This window comes from Saccostrea cucullata, unplaced genomic scaffold, assembly GCF_032062105.1.
Source record: "Saccostrea cucullata isolate Sc308-1 unplaced genomic scaffold, CSIRO_AGI_Scuc_v1 ctg907, whole genome shotgun sequence".
Taxonomy (NCBI): Eukaryota; Metazoa; Mollusca; class Bivalvia; order Ostreida; family Ostreidae; genus Saccostrea; species Saccostrea cuccullata.
The window spans coordinates 411,169-421,204 of record NW_026935419.1 but is presented as its reverse complement, the minus strand read 5'-3'; the positions used below and the strand labels follow the sequence as shown (position 1 = coordinate 421,204).

Sequence of the window (10,036 nt, the reverse complement as noted above, 5' to 3'; positions counted from 1 at the left end):
CAAACCCCACTAGAAATTCCAAGTTTCAATAAATTGGAAATGAAATAAGATTTTTATCATATTTTCCTGTGAAATGCTACTACAGAAATGAAATAAGATTTTTATTATATTTTCCTGTGAAATGCTATTACAATATATAGGTCGTAATATCATAGAGAAAATTTGAGAAAATATTAATTTCAAATCTGTGTCTATGCATCTTTAAAGGGACATGGACAAGGTTTCAGATTTTGAAAATCCAATTTTGTTCTGTTTGTAAATTCTTAGCTAAGATATTTTTAATTGAATTTAAGTTGTCGAGATACAACACAGATTTAGAGCTCCAAACCTGTCATGAAAACAAGGCCTGTGCCATGTTTTTGTTTACATCGGCTCAATATTAATATATGAGACACTGTTTTGGTATTTACTGGTAAAAAGTGATACCACCTATTCGAAGAGGTTATATCACTCATTCACCTTGAAACTGATTGAAATCATTTTCATTGGCCCATATTTATACAGTAATTCATCATTACAAGGTTCTTGAGGGTTCATGTGAAATATACCAGTGGTACATTTTTGGGGTAGGGGCTCCTTCAACATGCATTTGACACTTCTTTGCAGTACTCTGGACCCCATTTCTTTAAACTGTAGATTCCCAAATAATATGCAAGGAATTAATATTGCCTTATTTCATGAGAAGCACAACTCACAAAATTAATTTACTACCGTTTTGATTTTTTTTTTGCGCTAAAATTTAAATCTTTTGATCAGCAATCCACTAACATTTCCTGTTCTTTCGATTTGATGTCAATCGAATTAAAAATATAGCTGCAGCATATACTCCGTAAAAAACTAGCATAACATACTGAATCTTTATTATGCACCCGGATTGGTAGATCAAGGGCGTATATTGTTTTTGTCCTGTCTGTCTGTCTGACTGTTCTGTTTGTTTGTTTGTTTCTCTCGAACTTTAACCTTCATCATAACTTTTGAACCATGAAAGATATAGACTTCATATTTGGTATGCATACTTCACTAATTAAGCTCTTTCAAATGACACCAAGGTCAATGACCTTGTGTCCTTAACTGTGGCCTATATGCTAAAAATAGCTTTTTTCTGCAAACTTTAACCTTCACCATAACTTTTGAACCATGAAAAATAGAGACATCATATTTGGTATGCATACTCCACTATTCAGGTTCTTTCAAATGACACCAAGGTCAATGACCTTGTGACCTTGACTGTGACCTTAATGCTAAAAATAGCTTTTTCCAAACTTTGTTGCCATCGGGTGCATAGTGTTTCATAAACACATCTTGTTTTTGTTTTTATTATCATCCAATGAACTCATTGTAAAAAAAAATGTGAGAAAAACATTTACAATAAATAAATAGGAAAAACACCAACTAAACAAATATAAACAATTAGTTTAATAAGCACTCATTAAATAAAACCCGTTAAACAAAAGACAGTTAAAGTCATGGTCAGATTTCATGTAACCTCAATCAATTACAATGTTCTTAGAAAGCTGTCTCTTCCATCACAACTCTTCTTCTATTATGTAGTGGTCTTAGAGGCAGGTTTTATACATTTCCTTGAAAATTATGGTTTCAGTCTCATTTTTCTTCAACATGAAGTTCTCTATTGTTCAGGTCATTCAGATTACCAGGATACCTGTTTATGCTCTGTTTTGTGAGTTTCCTTTATGACTGTTTCTTCTCCCCAATTTGTGTTAGTTTTCTTTTGGTTGATCTTCAGATTTCTGTTTCCTTTGTTGCATTTTTTCTATATCTCTGAGTACCCCGTCTCTCATTCGCTGAAAAAAGTAGGAAAAATTATTGATGCTTCTTCAATATAAATGAGTGAAAGTAATTCAAGACACATTGTGAATCAACTTGTAGATTTTGCCCTCCTTGGCTGCTGAAACCCTTACAGTTGTCTAGTGCCAATATACTCTCTTGATTTGAATGTTGTGTCTGATAGCAGAACATTCAAAACAAGCAAGTTTTATGGCCTGTATAGACAACTATAAAGGGTCTGGATGTTGATACAATACACAGGTTGCTTACATAAATAATGTTTCTAGAATTAGGGAGTAAAAGGTACTTGATTGACCAATTCTGGAAAGTGAAAAAATTCTCCCCATCAGTGCACAGAAAATTGAGCCATATATAGCACCTTATTCGCATTAAGGGATCTGTAGCATTATATTTATTTCATTTATTCACCAATCAAGGGCAGCCCTCAGGGGGTATATGCAATTAAAAACAAACAATATAATCATGATTATAACAACATTAACAGGTAATGTTTGCATCAGGTGCAAAATTTACTTGATCCTCGCTTGTAAAAGTTCTCAGATTAGGAATACTGCATGGTATAGTTCACAATGGAATATAAGCATCACATATAATGTAATAATAATACAATATCAGGGAAAAGAAAAGAAAAAAACCAAGCTACTTTATACTGCAATGATCAGACGAATAATAGCAAACAAGTACATGTAATCATATTATAATAATAAACAGTCTGCAGATATAGGAGTAGTAACATTTTGAAAGTATTTCATAGAAATTTCAATTTTCAGTAACCATGACAACACCCTTCATGGAAATCAAGTTGATACACAGAATTATGTAGCTTAGTGTATTTGTGTGCCAACTTGAAGTTACTTTGAAAGCAGACTGAGGCTAAAACTGTCAGAGGATTAATGTTTTATAAAATTGTTTACAGACGGACAGACAAACAGACAGACGCCTTACTATCACATTAACTCTTTTGGGTCTCTGACCAGTGACCAGCTGAGGCCTGTTCAACAGGGCGAGTGCTCGTGAACTTTTCTATTGGAGGTATAAGGAATTTTAGCGAACGCTCGCGAACGTTTGCTCTGTTGAACAGGCCTCAGTAGACTAGAGTATAGATGATGTGTTGCTTATATTTTGCGAGGAAATTCGAGCCGTCCACAACTGGAACAGTGTTCACTTGAAATTAAAAGACACATGGGTTTATTCAAGTATTTTTGCTCGACAAGAACACATTTTAAACTCAAATGATCAAGCCATTCAAGGCTCATTTACGTGTAAATGCTCTATACAGAGAGAGGTCATATTAGTTTGCAAGAGGAAATTCGGAATAAAGTTAAAATTTTCATCGGGACATTTATTACAAAAATTACAAATTATAGGAATTATCGAAAATATATTTTTCTTTACCCTCTTTTCCGTTACGGCGTCCCACAACACGAAACCACCAGCTGCAGCTAAAAATACAAAAGACACACGAAGAACAAGTTGCGATTGCGACACCGGCATAATCCAAGACAGTCGTACATAAAATGTCTCGTGTACTATGTCTTGCAATGAGGGAAACGAATCCAACACTTGGCTAGCGAAGATGATTCTAGACTGAAGCATAATTATTGAATTGCAATATATACAGAGGGCAAAAAACACGGACCCCCGGAAATTCCAGAGGTGGGATTAGGTATCGAGGAGGAGAAAACATCCCCTGTTGAGCGGCCACACATCCCATGATCCCCATGTATTGATCAGGTAGATTGATTGATTGTATGTTGTTTAACGTCTCTCTCGAGATTTTTTTTACTCATTTGGAGACGCCACCACTTGCCGGTGGAGAGCTACAAATTTTGTCCTAGCAGCGAGGGATCTTTTTCGAGCCAGCACCTACTGCGACACGGGACCTCGGTTTATACATAGGCGCTTGGTTTCAGGATGGTGTATTTTGTGTATTATTATGTGTTTTTCTAGGTGTGTCTGAATACCCTTATCAAAATAAAAATAAAAATTCGCTGAAATTAGCACGTTTTAAAAATGTGATATTTACTGTATATAAAAAAAGTAAATATCACATTTTTTAAAACGTACGTGCTAATTTCAGCGAATTTTTATTTTAATTTTGATGAGGGTATTCAGACACACCTAGATAAACACATAATACACAAAATACACCATCCTGAAACCAAGCGCCTATGGGTTTATACGGTCTCACCCAAAGGACCGATCTCCATGTCCCAAATTGGGATTCGAACACGCGACTTTAAGGATCAACTTACATCGCGACTGTAGAGCTCTGACCACTGCACCACGCGGGCGACTGATCAGGTAGAATGAAATTCCCGAAGTTAATCCATGCAGTATAAGATACAAAGGCCTAACAACTGGTATGATACAAATACGACCCATAGGCGTCGGAAGCAAATTAGAATATTTATTCAACCAATTTGGGCCCACAGTGGAGCATACAGAACAGTGTCCAAAATCATCACAGTTATACATATACAAAACAGAACAAAACAAACATTGTATAATGAACAGAGAGTTAGTTATCTTCTTTTAGGATGTATAGAATGTACATTATAAGTGGCCTATGTATAATATCTGCAATATGCCTATATTGAACTATGTTGTTTTCTCTTATTAAAATTTGCATTTAAAAGTTGGCATAATAAAACAACAAACTCAGAATCTTCATTTGACATAATCCATGTAAACAGGTCAACATTGTTAAGCAGTATCAAATAATAGGAAAGGTTTTAAAGATTTTATCTAAAAACTCTCTTCTTGAGTCATTATAAAGTGAACATTCTAGCAAAAAATGCAATTCATCCTCAGTTGGACTTGAGGTGCAGTAACGACAGATTCTCTCACACCTGGGAAGAATTTCATTTTTACCACATTTATTAATTTTCCTTTCATACCTACCCGTTTCCACCCTTAAACAATGATTACTAATTCTGAATTTTGTGAGAATTACCCGATTGTCTCGGTTTTTCATATTCAAGTATTTTTCAAAATAAAAAGACCTTTTATACTTAAAATATGTATTTAATTTACCAAAGCCTTCCAAATAATTGGTACGAATATCGTTCCAAATGTTTAAAAAACTGTTACTGAGTTGTCTTTTCATGTACAATTTAAATTTGTTTTCACTTAGTTTTTTACAAAGGGACAAATTAATATTAAGTTTTTCACTGTAGAATAATATACTGGAGTACCAATCACTGTTGATGATGTTTGATTTGCACTCATTGAGAGCTGCTTTCAGTAGGTTAGATGATGTATGTTCTAGTCTATACCAGTACATGAATATTTGCTTTAACATGTCTATATATTAGCTGCAGCTAAAAATACAAAAGACACACGAAGAACAAGTTGCGATTGCGACACCGGCATAATCCAAGACAGTCGTACATAAAATGTCTCGTGTACTATGTCTTGCAATGAGGGAAACGAATCCAACACTTGGCTAGCGAAGATGACTCTAGACCGAAGCATAATTATTGAATTGCAATATATACAGAGGGCAAAAAACACGGACCCCCGGAAATTCCAGAGGTGGGATTAGGTACACTGTATCGAGGAGGAGAAAACACCCCCTGTTGACCTGGCCACACATCCCATGATCCCCATGTATTGATCAGGTAGATTGATTGATTGTATGTTGTTTAACGTCTCTCTCGAGATTTTTTTTACTCATTTGGAGACGCCACCACTTGCCGGTGGAGAGCTACAAATTTTGTCCTAGCAGCGAGGGATCTTTTTCGAGCCAGCACCTACTGCGACACGGGACCTCGGTTTATACATAGGCGCTTGGTTTCAGGATGGTGTATTTTGTGTATTATTATGTGTTTTTCTAGGTGTGTCTGAATACCCTTATCAAAATAAAAATAAAAATTCGCTGAAATTAGCACGTTTTAAAAATGTGATATTTACTGTATATAAAAAAAGTAAATATCACATTTTTAAAACGTGCTAATTTCAGCGAATTTTTATTTTAATTTTGATGAGGGTATTCAGACACACCTAGATAAACACATAATACACAAAATACACCATCCTGAAACCAAGCGCCTATGGGTTTATACGGTCTCACCCAAAGGACCGGTCTCCATGTTCCAAATTGGGATTCGAACACGCGACTTAAGGATCAACTTACATCGCGACTGTAGAGCTCTGACCACTGCACTGATCAGGTAGACTGAAATTACCGAAGTCAATCCAGTATATATCTAAGATACAAAGGCCTAACAACTGGTATGATACAAATACGACCCATAGGCGTCGGAAGCAAATTAGAATATTTATTCAACCAATTTGGGCCCACAGTGGAGCATACAGAACAGTGTCCAAAATCATCACAGTTATACATATACAAAACAGAACAAAACAAACATTGTATAATGAACAGAGAGTTAGTTATCTTCTTTTAGGATGTATAGAATGTACATTATAAGTGGCCTATGTATAATATCTGCAATATGCCTATATTGAACTATGTTGTTTTCTCTTATTAAAATTTGCATTTAAAAGTTGGCATAATAAAACAACAAACTCAGAATCTTCATTTGACATAATCCATGTAAACAGGTCAACATTGTTAAGCAGTATCAAATAATAGGAAAGGTTTTAAAGATTTTATCTAAAAACTCTCTTCTTGAGTCATTATAAAGTGAACATTCTAGCAAAAAATGCAATTCATCCTCAGTTGGACTTGAGGTGCAGTAACGACAGATTCTCTCACACCTGGGAAGAATTTCATTTTTACCACATTTATTAATTTTCCTTTCATACCTACCCGTTTCCACCCTTAAACAATGATTACTAATTCTGAATTTTGTGAGAATTACCCGATTGTCTCGGTTTTTCATATTCAAGTATTTTTCAAAATAAAAAGACCTTTTATACTTAAAATATGTATTTAATTTACCAAAGCCTTCCAAATAATTGGTACGAATATCGTTCCAAATGTTTAAAAAACTGTTACTGAGTTGTCTTTTCATGTACAATTTAAATTTGTTTTCACTTAGTTTTTTACAAAGGGACAAATTAATATTAAGTTTTTCACTGTAGAATAATATACTGGAGTACCAATCACTGTTGATGATGTTTGATTTGCACTCATTGAGAGCTGCTTTCAGTAGGTTAGATGATGTATGTTCTAGTCTATACCAGTACATGAATATTTGCTTTAACATGTCTATATATTAGCTGCAGCTAAAAATACAAAAGACACACGAAGAACAAGTTGCGATTGCGACACCGGCATAATCCAAGACAGTCGTACATAAAATGTCTCGTGTACTATGTCTTGCAATGAGGGAAACGAATCCAACACTTGGCTAGCGAAGATGACTCTAGACCGAAGCATAATTATTGAATTGCAATATATACAGAGGGCAAAAAACACGGACCCCCGGAAATTCCAGAGGTGGGATTAGGTACACTGTATCGAGGAGGAGAAAACACCCCCTGTTGACCTGGCCACACATCCCATGATCCCCATGTATTGATCAGGTAGATTGATTGATTGTATGTTGTTTAACGTCTCTCTCGAGATTTTTTTTACTCATTTGGAGACGCCACCACTTGCCGGTGGAGAGCTACAAATTTTGTCCTAGCAGCGAGGGATCTTTTTCGAGCCAGCACCTACTGCGACACGGGACCTCGGTTTATACATAGGCGCTTGGTTTCAGGATGGTGTATTTTGTGTATTATTATGTGTTTTTCTAGGTGTGTCTGAATACCCTTATCAAAATAAAAATAAAAATTCGCTGAAATTAGCACGTTTTAAAAATGTGATATTTACTGTATATAAAAAAAGTAAATATCACATTTTTAAAACGTGCTAATTTCAGCGAATTTTTATTTTAATTTTGATGAGGGTATTCAGACACACCTAGATAAACACATAATACACAAAATACACCATCCTGAAACCAAGCGCCTATGGGTTTATACGGTCTCACCCAAAGGACCGGTCTCCATGTTCCAAATTGGGATTCGAACACGCGACTTAAGGATCAACTTACATCGCGACTGTAGAGCTCTGACCACTGCACTGATCAGGTAGACTGAAATTACCGAAGTCAATCCAGTATATATCTAAGATACAAAGGCCTAACAACTGGTATGATACAAATACGACCCATAGGCGTCGGAAGCAAATTAGAATATTTATTCAACCAATTTGGGCCCACAGTGGAGCATACAGAACAGTGTCCAAAATCATCACAGTTATACATATACAAAACAGAACAAAACAAACATTGTATAATGAACAGAGAGTTAGTTATCTTCTTTTAGGATGTATAGAATGTACATTATAAGTGGCCTATGTATAATATCTGCAATATGCCTATATTGAACTATGTTGTTTTCTCTTATTAAAATTTGCATTTAAAAGTTGGCATAATAAAACAACAAACTCAGAATCTTCATTTGACATAATCCATGTAAACAGGTCAACATTGTTAAGCAGTATCAAATAATAGGAAAGGTTTTAAAGATTTTATCTAAAAACTCTCTTCTTGAGTCATTATAAAGTGAACATTCTAGCAAAAAATGCAATTCATCCTCAGTTGGACTTGAGGTGCAGTAACGACAGATTCTCTCACACCTGGGAAGAATTTCATTTTTACCACATTTATTAATTTTCCTTTCATACCTACCCGTTTCCACCCTTAAACAATGATTACTAATTCTGAATTTTGTGAGAATTACCCGATTGTCTCGGTTTTTCATATTCAAGTATTTTTCAAAATAAAAAGACCTTTTATACTTAAAATATGTATTTAATTTACCAAAGCCTTCCAAATAATTGGTACGAATATCGTTCCAAATGTTTAAAAAACTGTTACTGAGTTGTCTTTTCATGTACAATTTAAATTTGTTTTCACTTAGTTTTTTACAAAGGGACAAATTAATATTAAGTTTTTCACTGTAGAATAATATACTGGAGTACCAATCACTGTTGATGATGTTTGATTTGCACTCATTGAGAGCTGCTTTCAGTAGGTTAGATGATGTATGTTCTAGTCTATACCAGTACATGAATATTTGCTTTAACATGTCTATATATAATGGGTACCTCCCTAGTTCAGAATAGATTCCTACATTTGTACAAGATTTAGATACACCCATAATGTATTTACAGAATTTCATATTGAGTTTTTCAACTTCCCAATCTTTAAATATATCAAAAAGAGGGATATTTTTCCTTTTTGGAGTAACATTAATAATGCTCCAGTTCTCACAGCCATATAAAGCTATAGGTTTAATACAGTGATCAAATATATGTAAAAATGTTTTTAAGGAGGGGTTAGCATTTTTCACATCCCTATAGAATTTAAAGCATGCCTTTAAACTTTTCTGATACAGTTGTTTTTTGGCTTCAGTAAACTTTCCATTGTTTTCAAGAGTTATCCCTAAATATTTATATTGTTTTACACATTCTATAATGTCATTACCAAGTTGGAATGCTTCCTTCAGTAATTTACCAGAGTTATTAAAAATTATTACCTTTGTTTTTTTTATGTTTACTTCTAGACACCACTCACTACAGTAATCATGGAGAAGATTGAGTTTACATTGAAGATCTGATTTTGAATTGGACAATAAAACAAGGTCATCTGCATACAGGAGACATGAAATCATTTCTTTATCTAGAGTAACAGAAACAGAATTATGATCCAAAATACTTGGGAGGTCATTTATAAAGAGTTTAAACAAATTTGGACTAAGGACATCCCCTTGTCTGACCCCAACCCCAGATGTGAAAAAATCTGTCATTTTATCATTTACTTTCACACATAATCTATCATTCTTATACATAGATTTTAAAATTCTGTAAAAATATCCATTTATATCCTTTGATTGCAGTTTATACATATTACATAATGCCAACATGAATAACTTTATCAAAAGCCTTTCGAAAATCAACAAAACAAGCATATAATTTCTTATCACCAGTCTTGAGATATTTGTTGAGTAAACATTTTAACACAAATATATGATCTGAAGTGCGAGATTTCTTGGAGAACCCTATCTGTGATTTATGAATAGTATCATTTTCCAGCAAAAAATTGTCAAGTCTATTATTCAATATTAAGTTAAATAATTTTCCAATACTATTGTTAATAGCTATGCCTCTGAAATTTTCTGGCTTATTTGGATCATCAGATTTGAATAGAGGACAAATAAAACTTTCTGACCATTTTGAAGGATACTCTCCAGATGTAAATACAGCATT

At 34.2% G+C, this 10,036-nt stretch overlaps 1 long non-coding RNA gene across 1 annotated transcript; it reads right to left on the bottom strand.

The window, feature by feature from the left end:
• Window positions 1–1,393: 1,393 nt before the first annotated feature.
• Window positions 1,394–3,319, bottom strand: LOC134242788 (uncharacterized). Its single transcript, XR_009986923.1, has 2 exons — window positions 3,202–3,319; window positions 1,394–1,802 (listed from the first exon to the last, which is right to left on the bottom strand). It is a non-coding gene; the product is annotated as an uncharacterized LOC134242788 (long non-coding RNA).
• Window positions 3,320–10,036: the final 6,717 nt, after the last annotated feature.